The following is a 19,632-nucleotide window of genomic DNA, read 5'->3' as shown; positions in this document are numbered from 1 at the left end:
ATACATGTAGTTGAAAGAAGAGAGCTTTAAGAATAGGTTTTAATGGGAAGGGATAATGGACAGGTATCATATGGTACAAGTAAAGCTTTGATATCAGAATTGTCAAGTGCTATTTGAAGAATGACAAGCAGAAAATCGGGGTTTGGATACAGCATAAAGTAATTTTACATGAAAAGTGAAAGCTAAAACTGAAAAAGTAGGTTGATGGAATATTGACAAGTAAATTGGAGTTTAGGCTAAAAACAATGGACTTTATCTAGTAACTAACAATGGATCATTAAAAGTTCATTTTTTTTAGTTTTTAGGTAATGAATGCTATTGAAAGTTTTTAAAAATGGACAACTGAACAAATCTCAATACTGTTGATTGAGATAAGGAAGTCAAAAAGAAGAGCAGGATTTTTCATAAATAAGTGTAGTTCATCTGTTGTCTATAAGGGAAGAGCTTGATGAATTTGGGCTAGAATAGAGAGGAGAAAGTATGTAATACATATTTTTTATTTTTTATTTTTCCTGAAAAGCCAGATTTTATTTAAAAAACACTAAAGTTTGGAAGACACCTTCAAATGGAGAACTAAGACAGATACCCTAGTATTCTAGTTTTAGTCATTTTGTAAAATTTCAAATAGACAGGACTACAATATACAAGTTTAAAAGTGAACACTGATGAAGGGCAATCCTCTGGTCCCCCTGTGCAGTCAACCAGCTTGTCCTCCTCAGCCTCAAGACCACTAAGTGAAACCCTCAAAGATGGCACTCCTGTTAGGAGGCTCCCTAGTATGTCTGAGCTTTAAAGCCTAGCTTAGCATACATCACAACTAGCAAATGATTCTGGAACTAGAATGAAAAAAAACAATAAAACACGTGGAGCTGCACGGAGGATGGTTTCAGGGGCTCGTGGAATCATGGAAAGCTACATTTCTGGGCCCATCACCACTGTCCATTCAAGCTGTTTCTGTTTGTGCAAGGTAACAATTAGCTAAGTCTAAAAAGATAGGAAAGTGACTGCAGAAGTTCTGCTCAATCCACCTTCCAGGGAAGGGAAACATAACTGAAGAGTTTGGGGGTTATCTTCTAGGCATATGTGTTTCCCATGATGAGAAGCTCACAGGCAGATCGTGGCTCCTCCAGCACAATATGATGCAGGCACAGTGCATGCCCAGAAGCTGAATTGCTGGGAATGTCAATGGGGCCCAAATAACATATGACATGATATCCTGGAGCATCTTCACAATTAAGGATTCACAGCCCTCCAAGTACAGGTCTGTAGGGTGGGCCAAGCTGCTGTTGCAGGTGCTGGCAGACATCTTAAAGCAGCTAAGAAGGACACTGATTTTTTGTTTCTTTAAACCAGTCTGTATTCTCCCAGTCTTGAGTAATTGTGAATCCCATAACAGTATAGCTGCCTTTGCATGTAGTCAATGGCCTGACTGGAAGAATCGTGAGAGGTTCCAGCATAGGTCTTATACAATTTCTGGATGCAGTGATCAACCTCACTTTCCACCTTTGCTCTGTAAACATCGCAAAACAACTAAGACAACTTATGTAATAAAAATCAATGGCAGGATGATCATGTTTGTCGAACTGAAAGTGGCTTGCTCAAATAGTGACACAGCATCCCGTTAGCCCAATGATGAAAAGAAGGGTTCCCACAGCTATGACCACCACTGCAGTGTGTGCACGTCTTCAAAGAAATGGTCGTAGTCATCAAAAGTGATGAAGACATAGGCTCCCTCGTAGCACAAGATGCCTGCTGCATCCCAGAAGATGATGTTGTGGAAGACCAGCATGGTTTTGGAGTAGGTGTTCCACACTAGCCCATGGCAGTGGTGGCTGTAACTACAGTGTTGGTCCATGTCTTGCTGCCCTCCACTCCATGCAAGGGCAATGGCAGCCACCCAGCCTCTGCCTCATCCACCTCCCTCCAATCCGGAATACATAATTTTAGGAGTGATAGTGATAAATAAATGGATAGCAAAACATCAAAGGAGAGTGCCATAGCATTAATTAGAAAATTAAGTGGCCTCCCTCTATTCTATTAAAAAGTAAATTCCCTGGTGGCAGCAATTGTTTTCACTTTTATATTTTTATTTCAAACAATAAGCATTGTGTTTGGCACATAGTGATTTATTAACAGACATTTTATTGGTTTTACTGAATGGCATTGAGACACGGAAGGGCACTGTCTCAGAAGAAAGAAAGCTGTGCATTATATAGAGGGCAGTGGAAAGGCAAATGATGTAACTGCACTGGTTATAAGAAATGAGGTACCTTGAAGAAAAAATAAGAGTAAAAGATGTTGCCAAACAATTTCATAACATACTCAGTGTACTTATAAAAACAAAAGTTTTTGAGGATGATATATAATTGAATAAAGATAGTACCCCACCAGTACTCTTGCATATCAGTCAAAAGGGAGTAAAGTTTCCAGAATATTTGATAGAATGCCTATATTAAATTTTGTGAAGAACATGCCTATATCACTAGAAGAAACTCATTAATTATGATAGAACCAGTAGAGTAATTGCTTTTTTTATATATTCATTCACTTATTTAGAACACATTTAACTCATTTTAGCCTATGACTGACTTACTAATACATCAAGTTCACTTCTATTTTCTTGTAGACAACATATTGTATGATTTTGGTTTCAAATTCACTCTGCTATTTTCTTCCATTTTATGGATGAGTTCATCCCATTCACATTCACAGTTATGATTACCACCTGTGTTTTTCCCATCATTTTGATTTCCTCTACTAGGAAAGGAATTTTCTTTCACTATTTCCTTCTATACCAGTATTTTACTTTTAATCAGTCTCCCTATCCCCCACCCTTATTTTACTTCCCTTCATACTCCCTTCTTATTACTCTCTTATTTTTCTTTATTAGTATTAGTATTTTTATTATTATTATTATTATTATTATTATTATTATTATTATTATTATTATTATTATTATTATTATTATTATTATTATTCCTGTTGACTCCCTAGGAGCATAGGGCCGCAACCATCTCACACCAACGGACTCTGTTTTGGGCAACTTCTCCCAGCTGGGCCCATGTCATTCCGACTGTTTTTGTTTCATTTTCGGCAGATCTTCACCAGGTCTGTTTTGGCCTTCCGACTTTCCTCCTCCCTGAAGGGTTCCAGCTCAATGCTTGTCTGGCTACATTGTCTTCCAGTTTTATTTTTCTTTAGGGCCTATTAAATTCCCTCCACCCTCTTTTTCCTTCCCTTTTCTTACTTCCCACCCCTGACCCCTCCTTTGGTTTTTCCCTCTCAACTTCCCTGTAGGGTAAGATAGAATTCAATACCCCAATGGATTTAGACACTCTTCCCTCTCAGGATCGATTCCATGGAGAGTAAGGTTTAAGTATTACCTATTAGCACTCTATTCCTATCCTTCTTATAATAGTATACTTCTACTCCCCATCCCATGCACAACTTTGTATAGTATAATTTATCCTATTTTTCTTATTCCTTCAAATTTTTCTTAACACCGTCTTCTATTCACCCACTTTTTTAAAAATATCATCTCAAACTAATTAGTACCCTAGCCTCTACCTATGAATATTTCTTATAAGTACTATGATAGTGAAAACAATTTTTGAGAGTTACAAATAACATTTTTCCATATAGGAATATAAACAATTTGACCTTACTGAAGTCCTTAAAATTTTTCTCTCTTCTTTCTTGTTTACCTTTTCATGTTTCTTTGAGCTCTGTATTTGGACATCAAATTTCCCATTTAGTCCTGGTCTTTTCTTTACACACACTTGGAAATCTTCTATTTTGTTAAATGCTCATAATCTTCCCTGGAAGATTATGGGTAGGTGATCCTTGGTTGTAGACTTAATTCTCTTGCCTTTCTGAATATCATATTCCAAGCTTTGCAGTTCTTTAGTGTGGAAGCTGCCAGATCTTGTGTAATCCTGCCTGGGGCTCCTTGATACGTGAATTGACCCTTTCTTGCAATATTTTCTCCTTGACTTGGAAGTCGTTAAATTCGGCAATTACATTTCTGGGACTTGTTTTTTGAGGATTTAATATAGAGAGTGATCTATGGACTCTTTCAATGTCTATTTTGCCCTCTTGTTCAAGAATACCAGGGAAATTTCCTTGGATAATTTCTTGTAATATGATGTCAAGGCTTCTATTTTTTTCTAGATTTTCAGATAGACCAGTGATTCTCAAATTGTTTCTCCTGAACCTGTTTTCCATGTTTCTCATCTTCTCAATGAAATATTTAATGTTTCCTTATATTTGTCATTCTTTTGACTTTGCTTTAATTAATTAGTTAATTAAATTTATTAATTTTATTAATAATAAAATATCTTTTGACATCATTAGCTTCTATTTGCCCAATTCTAGTCTTTAAAGACTGATTTTCAGTCTTTTTTTTTCCTTTTCAATTTGGTCTAATATGCTTTTCAAGGCTTCCATCAGGTCAATTCTGGTTTCAAATTTGCTTATTGTTTCCTTTGATTTCTGTACCTCTTTTTCAAGTGGGAGATTCTGTGTTTTAAAATGTTATTTTCCGTTTTGAATTGCTTGCATTTCTTTCTCCCACTTTTTTCCCATTGTTCCTTCATCTTTCTTACTTGGTTCTTGAACTCTAATTTGAATTCCTAGAGACCTTGTGACCCATTTCCATTTTTTTATGGGGAAAGTTTGATTGTGTTTGCTTGTTTGTTGCTCTCTGCTGTCATTTCAGAGCATCAGACTTTTTCTTATTCTTTTTAGTAGTTGTATGTTGTAGTTCTTGGTTGTTGTTGGCTATAGCTATGTTAGTTTTTTCTTCCCTTCCCAGTCAGAAATCAAAGTGATGAGGGTAGTCAGATCTCTGTGTATCAGCTATAGAGAGGTTTTTGCCCTGAGGCTATTTTTCAAGTCTCCATGTTGTCTGCTGTGGGCATCTCATCTCTGTACTATCTCTGCTCCCACATTCTGCGCTCTTCAGCCTTCAGTTTCAAGCCTTGCTGCCAAGGCTTTGCACCGTCCTCTGGGGTAAGACTGTGGTGCCCTCACCCAGCTCCTGAGAATTTAGAGATTGCCCTAGTCCTTGCTCTGTCTCTGGCCTGTGTAAATAGAATTAGCTCGATCCCATTAATAGTAAAAAAATCTACTCAACCCAGGCGTGCTAATGATGTCACTCCCACCTCCCTTAGTGGGGAGGGGAGACGAGTTACCCACACGTGACAATAAGTAACAAATCAAGAATAAGGGACTGCCCTTTGGGCAGTCCAAATCAATGTAGAAACTGCCATTTGTCCATTTGAATTAGAGGTGGACCACAGGAAGTGATGAAAGAGAGGATCTCTTTAAGTAAGTGAGTGAACTTCCTGTGGGGGCAGTTGCCGTCTGGAACTGGAGGAAGAAGCATCTCCTGAGACCACAGACAGCTTATACTCTGTATTGTCACGTGGGTAAGTTAGGCTGGCTTCCTTGGCCTAGCTGGGCCAATTCTAAACTCTGCCTATCCGGCTGTTGGGCCTTGCGGCTTACAGCTTCATTTATTTAGACTTCTAACCTCCCTCTTCTCTTTATCCCTACTCACCTTCCTGATTGTAAATAAACTCCTCAACCCGATGCTGACTTGGGTCTGATCTAATTACGGAATCAACCTGAATTGTTGATTCCTGGCGGCCACATATTTTAAAGATATAACTATAATAACTAAATTTTAATTCTTACAGGCCCAGTAGGTAGTATCAGGGAGGGGTGATCACCTCACTCTTTGGTAGGTGTAATTTTACCCCCTGATAGTGTGGACATGCCTACACCCTGCCTACCTTCAAGTCTGTGCCCCTTTATTCATCTGATTTTAGTTTTTTTCCTTCTCAGATACTTTTTTGTGATTGGTAGTAGGAAGAGTCATGAAGTTCCTTCTACAATGCCACCACCTTAGTCCAGAAGTCCTCTTCAACACTTTTACTTTCTCTCAGTCTCTGTCTCTTCTGTCTGTCTCTGTCTACTCATGTTTTTACTCTTTCTCTGTCTTTATCTATCTTTATTTGTTTTCTCTCTGTATCTGCCTCTCTTTTGCTCTGTCTCTACCAAAAATATATATTTTTTATCATATCTCATTGTTAAGAATTCAATTCCATTTGTAGTCAAATGTAGATCTTTTTCAAAGAAAGTCTTGCCAGTCTTGTCTCCCACATTTTGTAATTGCTAGATAGATATTTTTGATAGTAATTCAAGATTAGATGACCTCTAAAGCCTCTGTCAAGCCAAAACATATACTCTTATGGCCCTATTAATTTTCAACATATCACATTCAATTTTATCTTATTTGATTCAGGCCAATGATTTAGCCCATCAAAAACTTTTATAGTCTTGACTCTGCCATCCACCATGATAGGTATCTCTTCTAGTGTCATGCCATCTTCAAATTTATCTGATATACCTTATATGGCTCCATTCAAGTCATTAAAAATAGAGTACTACAAGGACAAGGAAAGGTCCCTTGGTTATTTAGCTAAAGACATTCCTCTAAGTTTGCAAAAATCCAATAATGGCTATAATTTGAAATTAGTCATTCAACCAGTTCATTGTACTATTATCTAGCTCACACATCTCTATCATTACAGAAGGGAAGTTGAGTGCCATATTCCTATTCACTATGTTTTAATAACCAACTTACACATAGTTGTGTTTTCTTGTGTAAAAAAAAGATTCTTCAGTTCTAATCTAGTTATAACTTAGTAATCATGAGTTTTTTCTACTCATTAGTAGCCATACAAGCTACTCTACTATATTACTGATAGTTTTGCTAACTGTAGGTAGTATGTCAAAGACACCTGGGCTTGACCCCTTTGCCAATCTTTGTAATATTTTAAGTGATAAAGTGATGTCTGAGCATTAATAGAAGCAATATTACTAGGGACCACCATTCAATCACGAAATTACCAAATGTGATGTCTGGAAGGAATCTTAAAAATAATGTAATCCAGGGGGCAGCTGGGTAGCTCAGTGGAGTGAGAGTCAGGCCTAGAGATGGGAGGTCCTAGGTTCAAACCCGGCCTCAGCCACTTCCCAGCTGTGTGACCCTGGGCAAGTCACTTGACCCCCATTGCCCACCCTTACCACTCTTCCACCTATGAGACAATACACCGAAATTAAGGGTTTAAAAAAAAAAGAAAAAAAAGAAAAAATAATATAATCCAAGCCCTTTTTAGAGAAAGATCTACTACTTCATGTGTTCTTCGTATCTGATACGGAATAATCATCTCACGTATTTCAGAAGTAAACAGACTTGAAGAGGAGTAATTGAAAAGGTTTTAAATTTTTTTTATAAATATCAGGTTTGTAGAAGTATAGACAAGATCATAAATAAAAGGCAAGAGTTCACCCTACATCTCCAAAACTCCCTTTCAAACAATTTTTAAAAATAACTAATTAAGCTATGGAGGGACAAAAACTATGCAAAATGGAGTAAAAGTCTGTAAAAATTATCAAGAAACAGCAAGAAACAAAAATAAATTTACTGTCTGAAGTTATTATGAAGTCAGAAAGATCAAAATACAAACTCAGAAGAAGAAATATTGTCAAAACTGCTACATTCAATCTTTAAAAAACAAATGTGAATTGGTTTTAGGCTGAAAAAGAATTCATAAGGGAGCTCAAAAACCAGTTATGATTGTGAAAATAAATGAGAGTGACATAAGAAAATCATGAAAAAGAGTCACTATTTTCACAAAGTTGGCACAGAAATAATGAAGTAAATAAGAACTTCTGAAACAGAAGAGTCACATAAGTATTGGACTGCTAATATGACAAAAAAAGGAAAATAAGTATTGAAGGGGATTTGAGAAAATGAGGGAATTAATGTATTTTTGGTGGAGCAATGAAATGATAAAATGATTCTGGTAAAAAAAAAATTGGATCATGTCCAAAGGGCAATCAAATTCTGCTTACCCTTTGACCAAGTAATACCACTACTACATCAATATTCTGAATACATCAAAATTAGGGGGGAAAGGATGTATTTGTACAAAAATATTTGTAGCAGCTTTTTTTGTTGTTATGGTAAAGAACTGGAAACTGAAGGGTTGAATGGAAATGGATGAATAAGTTGAATAAGATGAATAAGAATACTCATAATTGAATAATATATTTATTCATGAGCTCCCAGGTCAAGGAGAAAATATTTCTATAAACCAGTAAGAAATAACTCAAATAGCATGGAGTCACATTCAGGATAAAACATGAATAGCTTTTACATTAAAGGGTCAGAGGGCTCAAAATATGATATTATGGAGGACAAAGGTTATGGGATTACAACCATGAATCATTTACCTTTCCAAAGTATCTATAATCTCACAAAGGAAAATGTATATTTAATGAAATAGGGGTCTTTCACACATTCCTAATGAAAAATCTAAAGCTGAATAGAAATTATCATTTAAAAAGAAGACTCAAGAGAATCATAGAGAGGGAATCAGGATATCTGAGAGGTATTAAGGATGAAGGATCACTTCATACCTATCAGATTAGCTGACATTATAGAAAAGGAAAAAAAAAAACATGTTGGAGGGGATGTAGGAAAATTGGGACACAAATGTATCCTTGGTATAGTTGTGAACTAATTCATTCTGGTGAATAGTTTAGATATGTGCTCAAGGGGATACATACCTCTGACCCATGGATAGACTATTACATGTGTATCTCAAAGATAAAAAAATAAATAAAAAGGAAAATGCCATCTCTGTGTATACATGTATATGTATACACATATACATATAAAAGCTCTTTTTGTAGTGCCAAAGAATTACAAATTGAAGTGATTCCTATTAATTTGGGTATGACTGGGAATTTACTGTATTGGAAGCAGAATACTATAAGGAAAACTTGGAAAGATTTACTTGAATTGATGCAAAATGAAATGTTTCAAACCACTGTGACTGATTTTTATTTTTGAGATTATAAGGATTTAAGACAGTTCTGAAGGACTTATGACTTTTTAAACTTTCTCTTTGGTTTGTGCTTTTTTTTCACAACATGATTAATATAGAAATATGTTTTGCATTTCTGCCTATGTATAATCTTTATCATGTTGCTTGCCTTTTGAAGAAGATGGGAATAGGGGGAAAGGAATAAGAGAATTTGGAATTCAAAAACTTTTTTTTAAATGTTAAAAATATTTTACATATAATTGGGAAAAATAACATATTAAATATCTGAGAAAATGTCAGGTTTTTACCATGATATATGACTTCATACCATTTGGTTCTGTTTTGAAATAGTAGAAAGTAAACAATTCAGTAATGGTAAAATCTTTTCAATTAGTGGAAATGTTTTCTTTCTCATTTCACTCTCTACAGTCCTCTCTCCAGCAATTTTCCAAAGAATGACCCGAAGTTCCTTTCTAGGGTTTCTATAGAGAAAGGGGAGGGCTGAGTAAAGCAGGTATACTACGGAGAGCAATCCAGGTAAACTCTCCCAAAATTCTCCTCCAAAGAACTTGAAGTGATGCATCAAAACAAATTTTGTAGTTTCAGTCCAACAAGATGTCAGAATGAGACATTTCCCCCCACCAACCCTCTGCCAAAGACATCTAAGGGAGTTGACAAGAAAAGTATTTGACAACATAGAGGGGATTAATTCAGAGCATATACTATAGCAAAAGTGGTGGGTCTTGGAGAAATTCTATAGAGCAACACCATTCCTGAGCCAATATCAATTGGAATAACAATTCCAGGGCAGAAGAATATTCAAGATCCATCACAAAAGGGACTTGCCTTGGTCACAGAGCCAAGGTGAAAGGAGCACTGATTTCTTTACTTTATTTCCTCCATCAACTTTTCTCTAGTGTAGGCAATGTATGTCTTCTTTCACAATATGACAGACATGGAAATATGTATTGTATGATATGGTGTGTGTGTGTACAGAATAATAATAATAATAATAACAGAAAACAAATATAAGGGTGGAGCCAAGATGGCAGAGTAGAAGCAGGGAAACATCACCATGACAATCCTCTCCAAACAATGTTAAAATAATGCATCAAAATGAATATTGGAGTGGAAGAATCATCATGGAGATGGAGGGAAGCAAATTTCACACAGAGAACAACTTGAAAGGTAGGCAGAGGGGGCAGCTGGGTAGCTCAGTGGATTGAGAGCCAGGCCTAGAGATGGGAGGTCCTAGGTTCAAATCCGGCCTCAGACACTTCCCAGCTGTGTGACCCTGGGCAAGTCACTTGACCCCATTGCCTACCCTTACCACTCTTCCACCTATAAGTCAATACACAGAAGTTAAGGGTTTAAAAATAAAAGAAAGAAAGGTAGGCAGAAGAGGTCTGGTTTATTGGTGTGAGAGGAGAACACAATCAGCTAGAGGTTATACAAAGGAGTACAAGTGCAAGCCAATAGCAAGACCTCCCTTACACACACACACACACACACACACATCTACTGTTCCAGGTTCTGGTTCAGACACTGATACTGTGCCTAAGCCAACAGTGGTACAACCTCACGCCTACCCCATAATGTCCAAAGCCTGTATTAAGTTCTAGGACTCCAGTAAAAGACTATTCACAGAAAACTAGGCTGAATTGTGTGAACTGAGACAGAGCTAGCTCTTGCCAAAGAACAAGGAAAAGTTTCAAGCCCCAAGGCAAGGCAGTCCACAATGAGTCTGACCTGATTAAGCACAGAGTGAGAACAAAAGTCCTTTCCCAAGCCTGAAGTTAAACTTTGAGCTCCAGAAGTGGGTGGCTCACAGCGCTCTGAGCTCAGCAAGCCATCAGTAGTCTCAGAGGTAAGTGAATCACCAGTGGGAACTGGCTTTCAGAGCTTCAAGCCCACAGGTTGAAGCTCTTCTACCACCTTAGAAGAACTGAAAGTTGCAAAAATTCAGAGCAGAGATAAGGATAGTAGAAATGAAGGTATGAAATTTAAGGGAGGGCTCTCTCTACCCAGAGAACAGAGCCTACCTTTAACATAAAGGTAAAGGCCAAGAAGAAGGCTGGGAAAATGAGAAAATATGAAAAAAAACCTAACCATAGAAAAAGTTTATGGTGGCAAAGAAGAGCAAGGAACAGACACAGTAAAAGTAAATCAAATATGTGCATGACCTCAAAGAAAATTTTAAGTTCATCTCAGTTTCTAGAAGGACTTCAAAAATGAATTGAAGGAGTTCTGGGTGTGGAGTCAAGATGGTGGAGTAATTCTGAGCAGCTCTTTGCCACCATTAGAATCTTCTCCAACCAAGATTAAAATATCACCACAAAACAAATACAGGAGAGAAAGAACCAACAAGGAGGCAGAATGAAACAAATTCCAAGAAAAGAAAAACCCAAAAGGTAGGCAAAAAACACCTGGAGCACTGGGTGAGAGGTGAATAGACCCAAAAAGAAGCTAGAGCAAGCCAAGAGCAAGCCACACACCCCTAACCCACATCTGCTCCCCAAGGTTAGGGAACATATTCCTGAGCCAATATCCAGATCTTAAGCCCCTGCCTGAGCAAATAGAGGTACAAGAAAACCCATAACCCTTGAAATTTCAAACCTGTGGAGAAGTCTAAAGCCCCATCACAGGGAATTCTAGTCTAGGTTTAGAACAAGGTTTTAATTCACACTTTGGGGTGGATGATAGTACTAAGTACTGATCTTTTTGCCTAAAGCCCAGGGCAGAGCTCCAAGATTGAACAATCAGTGGTGAGCTTGATTTGATAAAGTACACCTGAGACCAAAAAATTGAGACAAAGCCTGAACCTGAGGCTAGAATTTGATCAGTCCCTGACTTGATCAAGATCAGCATGAGATCAAAAGCTTTTACCTAAGCCTGAGGCAAGTCTTTAAGCTCTCAGCATCTTAAGGGTTAACTGAATCTGCAGGGGGAGGTGGCCCTCAGAGCTCTTAAACCTCAGACCAAGCTTACCTATAAATAGATAGGAAAATAAACAAACAACAACAAAATAATCCTAAATCTAAAGAAATTTTATGTAGACAAAGAGGGATAGTGAAAGCAAAGGAAACACACTAGAAGCCCAAACAAAAAATGTGGATTGGACACAGATTGGGGAAGAACTCAATAAGGACTTCAAAAACCAATTAAGAGAGAGAGAGAGAGAAAAAGTTGGAAAGAGAAATGAAAGTTATGCAAAGAGAAAGGAAAGTGATGCAAGAAGAAATGAAAGTAATGCCAGAAGAAATGGGCCAATTGAAAAAGGGGAACCAAAAACTGACAGAGGAAAATCAGGTATTAAAAATGAGAATTGACCATCTAGAAACTAATGATGTCATGAGAAATCAAGAAACAATAAAGCAGAATGAAAGTAATGAAAAAATAGAGGAACACATGAGATATCTTATTGAAAAAAGAACTGATCTAGACAATAGATATAGGAGAGACAATTTGAGAATTATTGGACTACCTGAAAGCCATGATCAAGAAAAATCTTTGGATATTATATTAGAAGAAATTATCAAAGATAACTGCCCAGAGATCCTTGAATAAGAAAACAAAATTGAAATTGAAAGAATTCACAAATCTCATCCAGAAAGAAATCCTCAAATGACAACTTCCATGAATATAATAGCTAAATTGAAGAGCCACCAAGTCAAGGGAAAAAATACTTCAAACAGCCAGAAAGAAACAATTCAAATAACATGAAGCTACAACCAGGATCACCCAGGACTTAGTAGCTTCTTCATTTAAGTATCAAAAGATATGGAATATGATATTCAGGAAGGCAAAAGATCTAGGTTTACAACTCAGACTCATCTATCAAATGCAAAATTGTGCATATTCTTTCAGGGAAAAGTGGACATTCAGTAAGATAGGAGGTTTCCAAGCCTCCCTGAGGAATAAACCAGACCTAAACAAAAAATTGAAGTCCAAAAACCAGACACCAGAGAAGTCCCAAAAAATAGCTAAGAAAGAAAATTTAAGGCACTAATTAAGGTCAAAATGTTTATAAGTCTACATGGAAAGAGGATTTATGTAATTCTCAAAAAATACTCATAGTAGTAGAGAAGACAGAAGGAATTTATTCATGAGTGAATTAATACGAAACATTCAAAGAAAAATAAATTCTAGTACTATAAAAATTATTTGTGAAAATAGAGAAAGAATTCTACCAAATTCTTTATATTACACAAATAAGGTACTATTACTAAGCCAGGAAGAGCAAAAAACAGAGAAAGAAAATTATAGATAAATTTCATTAATTAATTTAGTTGCAAAAAGTTTAAAGAAAATACTAGAAAGAGACTATAGCAATATATATCAAAAGGTTCTTTCACCATAATGAGGTGGGATTTATATGAGGAATGAAGGACTGCTTTAATATTAGGAAAACCATCAGTATAATTGACTGTATCGATAGCCAAACTAACCTAAACCACATGATTATCTCAATAGATGCAGAGAAAGCTTTCTACAAAATAAAACACCCATTCCTAATTAAAAACACTAGGAAGCATAAGAACAACTGGGTCAATCCTTAAAATCATTCGTATTTACCTAAAATGATCAGCAAATAACATCTGCAATGGGGATAAATTAGAAGCCTTCCAAATAAGCTCAAGAGAGAAACAAGGATGCCCATTATCACCACTATTATTTAATGTTGTATTAGAAATGACAGCTTTAGCAATAAGAAAAGGGAAAAAAAAGAAACTGAAGCAATCAAAGTAGGCAGGCAAAGAGGGACTAAACTATCACTCTTTGAGTATGATATGACGGTATACTTAGAGAATCCTAGAGAATCAACTAAAAAAATAGCTGAAATGACTTTAGTAAAGCTGCTGGATACAAAATAAATCCACATGAATCATCAGTGTTTCAGAAATTCCATTTAAAATAACTCCATACAACAAAAAATACCTAGGACTTGACAAGATAAATACAGGAATTATATGAACAAGTGTGCATAGCTAACATAATAAAAAAGACAATTCTACCAAATTTAATTTACTTATTCAGTGCCATAGTAATCAAACTATCAAATAATCATCTTATAGAACTAGAAAAAATAGTAGCAAAATACATCTAGAAGAACAAAAGGTCAAGAATATCAAGGGATCTAAAGAAGAAAAAATTAAAGGAAGGTAGCCTAGTAGTAGAAGATCTATATTATAAAGCAGTAATCATCGACATACTCTGGCTAAGAATAGAATGGACAATCAAAGGAATAGATTATTAGATACACATTATAGATGAGTAAATGACCTTAACAATCTACTATTTGACAAACCCAAAGACCCCAGCTTATTGAATAAAAACATACTATTTAACAAAATCTGCTGGAAAAACTGAAAAACCATATGACAGAGACTAGGTATAGACCAATATCTCATATTCTATACTAAGGAAAGTTCCAAATTGGTACATGATTTAGAAATAAATATGTCATTAGTAAACTAAGGGAACATAGTATAGATTAACTGTCAGATCTTTGAAGAAGAGAATAATTTATGACAAAAGAAGAGATAAAGAACATTTTGATATAAAATAAATAATTAGATTATAAATTTAAAAGCTTTTGTAGAAAAAAACTAATTTAATCAAGATTAAAAGGGGAAAAAATACACTGGAATTTTTTTTTTAATTTCTGTGACAAAGGTCTAATTTTTCAAATTTGTTGAGAATTAAGTCAGATTTATTAGTATACAAGCCATTTCCCAATTGAGAAATAATCAAAGGAATGAAAAAGCAATTTTCACATGAAGAAACCAAAGCCATCAATAGTCATATAAAAAAATATTCTAAATCATTCTAGATTAGAGAAATGCAAATTTAGACAATGCTGATGTATAGCCTCACACATATCAAATTGACAAATAATATAGTAAAGTGACAAATGTTTTAGGGGATATGCCAAAATTGGGACACTAATGCAATTTTAGTGGAGTTGTGAACTGATCGAACCATTCTTGAGGACAATTGGAACTATGCCCAAGAGTCTATAAAATAGTACATACCCATTGATCTTATAATACCATACTGGTTCTGTATCTCAAAGAGATAAGAGAAAAAGGGAAAATCACCAACTTGTACAAAAATATTTATAGCAGTTTTTTTTTAAATGGCAAAGAAATGGAAATCAAGGAAATGCCTATCAATTAGGGAATGATTTAACAATTATGGTACATGCCAGGAATACTGCTGTCCTATAAGAAATAAAAAGAAAAATTATTACTGAAAAAGCTGGGGAGATCTGAATGTTCTGATGCTGAAAGAAAAAAAAAAAAGCAGAACCAGAAAAACATTGTATACAGAAACAGTAATTTTATATGATTATTGACTGTGAAAACTTGGCTACTCTCAGCAATGCAATGATCTGTGAAAATCCTGAGAGACTTAAAATGGGGACTGCTATCCATCTCCAGAGGAAAAAAACTGTTAGAGGCCCATAGCTATGGATCAAAGCATATTATCTTTCTAATCAATGTATTTATGGTTTTATTTGGGGGTTTTGGTTTTATATACATATGCTCTTATAATAATCACCATTATGGAAGTGTATTTTCTGAGATCCATATTGCTGAGAGGGGTTCAAGCTGAAGAGGGGGCCAAACTGTTGTATTTGGGAAGCACTATAAGACGACAGGGGTCTGTAGCAATCAAGTTCCCCTAATCCTTTGGTCTATGGAGGGACACACCCACCAGCAGGCTTGACTGGATGGGAGGGGCAGAATCTAGTGAAAGTGCTCCTTTCACTTCCCCCCTCCCACTAGGCAATTGGAAAGTCAGTTACAGTATGATAATGGTGGATAAACTGACTTGATATCTTCCAGGCCAAAATGGCTAGTGGAGAAAGGAAAACTCCTTATGATTATATCTTTCTCTGTATAATCCCCACAGGATAGAATAGGAGAAGCTTGATGTCTTTGAAGCTCACAGGCACAGAGGTTAAGATTAACTTCTGGGCTACAAATAGGAGAAACTTGTATTGAGGAGGTTGTGAGTATATCCCTAAAATGTATATCTAGGCACTGCTCCCAGTTGATAAAAGGTTTAATGATAGGTGGGAATGGGAAGGATGGGAGATGGATAAGGATTGATAAGGTCAGGGAAACCCTCAAACAATTATGTCAAAACAGCCCCTCCCCTCAAAGGGGGGTAAGGTATTTTGAATTGCTGATCCACTCAAGATAACTAAACCAAACTAAACTGTGATGTGGTTGAATGTCTAACCAAAGTAAAACATCTTGACTGTCAGGTACTGAATGGATCAGCTCAGAGTGACCCAGATTATCCCTCTACTCAGATTCAAGACCCAAGACCCAAGACCCAGGACTCAAGACCAGCAAGCTGGGTGACCTGCCTTCTTATTCCATGGCTCCAACTGCCTTTAAATGCCCTCTCTCTTAGAGTTCTGGGGGGGGCCCTATGGAATTTTTTGATGTAACCTGAACTCCCCCCCCCCCGTAGCTTGAACCCCTCTAAGCAATATGGATCTCACAATTTTCAATGATAATAAAAATTTTTTAAAGAAAAAGTGAATATAAAATTATATTCACTTTTTCTTTAAAAATTTTATATATAATTCATATATAATATACAATATAATACATAATATTCACATATATATATATATATTTATATTTACATGTCCAAAAAGGAATACTGGTTCTTATAACTCTAGAAGAGCAGTGTACCTTTCTGGGTAAGACCCAGAGTTTACACCAGGAAAGCAGTGACCAAACTCAGAATATATTATCTCAGAAGTAGCAAAAACTTGAAGAACCCCAGAATTAACTATGAAAAACGTAGGGCAAAAAGATCTAAGGCTTACAACCATTCCTCTCAACTCCTAGGTGAGCATACCTAATTTTAATATGAAGTTCAAAAGGCTAAAAAAATGAGAAAACAAAAGCATCAGTAAAATAACTAAACTATAAAAAGCTATTATGGTAGCAGGGAAGATGGAAATATAAATCCATAAGAAAATGATGTGAAAATAGTTTTAAGCAAATCAACAAGTGCTATTTGGACACAAACCCAAGAATCAGGCCAAGAATTCCTAGAAGACTTAAAGAAAGGGATGAGTGATAGAGGGAATATTGAGGAATGAAATGTGTGATTCGAGAAAAGTATGAAAAGTCAATTAACAGGTTGTTAAAAAATAGAGTACACACATACACACACATACACAAACACTGAAGAAAATAATACCTTAAAAACAGAATTGGCCAAATGCTAATAGAGGCACAAAAATGCACTGGAGAATGAAAAAATCTTGAAAAAGAAGAATAGGTTAAATGGAAAGGAACTACAAAAAATTGCTAAATAAAAGCATTACTTAAATAACAGAATTAACTTAATAGAAAAAGATGTTCAAAAATTACTGAAGAAAATAATTTCTTAAAAATGAGAATTGGGCAAATGGAAGTTAGTGACTTCATGAGACATCAAAAAACAATAAAACAACAACAAAATATTGAAGAGAAAAAAAATGTGAGATATGCCATAAACATATTGAACTGGAAAATAAAGAGATAATTTAATAATTATTAGACTCCCTGAAAGCTATGATAAAATATTAGCTTAGATATCATATTTCAAGAAATCATGAAGAAAAATTATCACAATATCTTATGTCCAGAAGCCACAAAAAGAAACTGAAAGAATCCATTGGCCATATTGAAAGAGATCCCCAAATAAAATTCCCAGGAATATCAGAGTTCCTAGATCAAGCATAATATTTGACAAGCAGCCTAGATCAAGCATAATATTTGACAAGCAGCCAGAAAGAAATCATTACATAGGAGAGATGTTAGCATCACACAAGATTTAGTAGCTTCAGTGTAAAAGGAATAGAGAGTTTAGAATATATTTCCAAAGACTAAGGAGCTAGATTTATAACCAAAAATAAGCTTATAAGCAAAACTGAATTTGATCCTTTAGGGGAAAATGGATATTAAATGAAACAGGATTTTCAAATATTTTTGATGAAAAGATGAGAACTGAATAGAAGAGAAATAGAAAATTTGATGTAAAAATACAAGATTCAAGAAAAGCATAAAAAACTAAACTTTAAAGAGCAATAATAGGGATTAAACCATGTTTAAATGTTTATATTCCTATATGAAAGATGGTACAAACTTTATCACTATTAGGGCATTTAGGAGAAGTATACATATTCAGAGGGGATGACTTAGTTATGTTGGCATTATCTGTGTGTGTGTGTGTGTGTGTGTGAATAAAGATATAAGAGGTGAAAGGGATTAGGCATGTGGGAGGTGTATTATAAGAGAGAGGGAAGATTAAAAAACAATTATTAAAAATAAAGTAAAATAAAAGACTTTTGAGCAGGAACAGAATAAAAAGTGAGGGAAAGAAGGATAAAAAGAATAAAATAGGATAGAGGAAAATACATAGTTAATTATAATTGAATATAAATGGGATGAGCTCACCCATTAAAGGGAAGTGAATAACAGAACAGATTAGAAACCTGAATCTAACAATACTTTTTTTTTTACAAGATATATTTGAAACAAAATGACACAGAGTTAAAATAAAGGGCTCTCAGCTCAAGCAAAATAAGGGGAGTAACAATCATGATGTCAGAAAAAGCAAAAGATTAAGTAGGCCTATTTAAAAGAGATAATAAAGGAAATAATATTTTGTTAAAAAGTGTTGTAGACAATGAAGTAACAACAAACATTTTAGAGCAAATCTCTTCGCTTCAGACCTTCTTTCTCAAATACACAGGGAACTGAGTTAAATTTATATTAAAGAATCATTTCTCAATTGACACTTGTTCAAAAGATATGAAAGATTTTCAAATGAAGAAATAATGTTCCAAATCTGTATTTGCCATAGGTTTGTCAACACAGACCTAGGCCATCAAGATCACAAAAGGATTCTCTTTTTGGTGCATAGGAAAACACTCTTGAAATAATGGCAGGTAGGATTGAGAGAGGTGGGAGGCACAATAACAATATAAAAGGGACTTTCTAACCTAACCTGTGGAGACTCAGGACAAGACACCCTTGGTCTTAGAGGAAAAAGAAAAATCAACTATTTTTGTCTTTTAAATAACATCTTTGTAAAACCTATCCCTTCATGACTGGTACGTGCTCCATTTTCCCCTCTACCTCTTAAAAACCAGATCTTCCTTCAAATCTCAACCTAGGTGCTGCCTTCTAAATGAGCTTTTTCTTGACCAGTAACTAATGATATCATGCCTCCTTGAAATTGATTATATAACAGGTTTTCCAATAAAACAAGGTGTTTTGTTTTTTGTTTGTTTGTTTGTTTTTTGTTTTTTTTTACTGCTCCTAGTATGGAAGTGGAAATGTGATTCCAGAGTCATAGTGCAAATTGACATGGGCATTGTGCAGAGATGGCAGGGACCCTGTACCCCTTGACTCTGGCAGGCTGTGAGCAGGGGAATTCCCTTCCCCCTTCCTGCCCTTGAGACCAAGTCTGGAACACACCTGGATAGTCTAGGCCCTGAGGGTCTCGGACAGACCCTGCACCAACTGAGTGCCTGAGTGCAGGGAGTCAGGTACACTCTATGAGAAAGGATACAAAAGGGTAAGAACTGGGGGCCTCTGGGGCAGCCTCCCATGGCTGCTCCACTCATGCTGTCTTGCTGGCCATTAGTCCTATCTTACTAATAAATCTTTCTTTTTACTTTTAAGCTAAGTTTGGAGTCCTCTCATTCTTG

At 35.7% G+C, this 19,632-nt stretch overlaps 1 protein-coding gene and 1 pseudogene across 1 annotated transcript in view; both read right to left on the bottom strand.

Moving 5' to 3' along the window:
• CSMD1 (CUB and Sushi multiple domains 1) overlaps positions 1-19,632 on the bottom strand; it is a 2,120,031-nt gene that overhangs the window by 1,573,231 nt on the left and 527,168 nt on the right. The window lies entirely within an intron of this gene.
• LOC123236582 lies at positions 1,074-1,855 on the bottom strand (annotated as a pseudogene).

The sequence above is a fragment of the Gracilinanus agilis genome, chromosome 2, assembly GCF_016433145.1.
Source record: "Gracilinanus agilis isolate LMUSP501 chromosome 2, AgileGrace, whole genome shotgun sequence".
In the NCBI taxonomy this organism is placed as follows: domain Eukaryota; kingdom Metazoa; phylum Chordata; class Mammalia; order Didelphimorphia; family Didelphidae; genus Gracilinanus; species Gracilinanus agilis.
The sequence above is the reverse complement of the archived record's forward strand: the minus strand, read 5'-3'. Positions and strand labels throughout refer to the sequence as shown.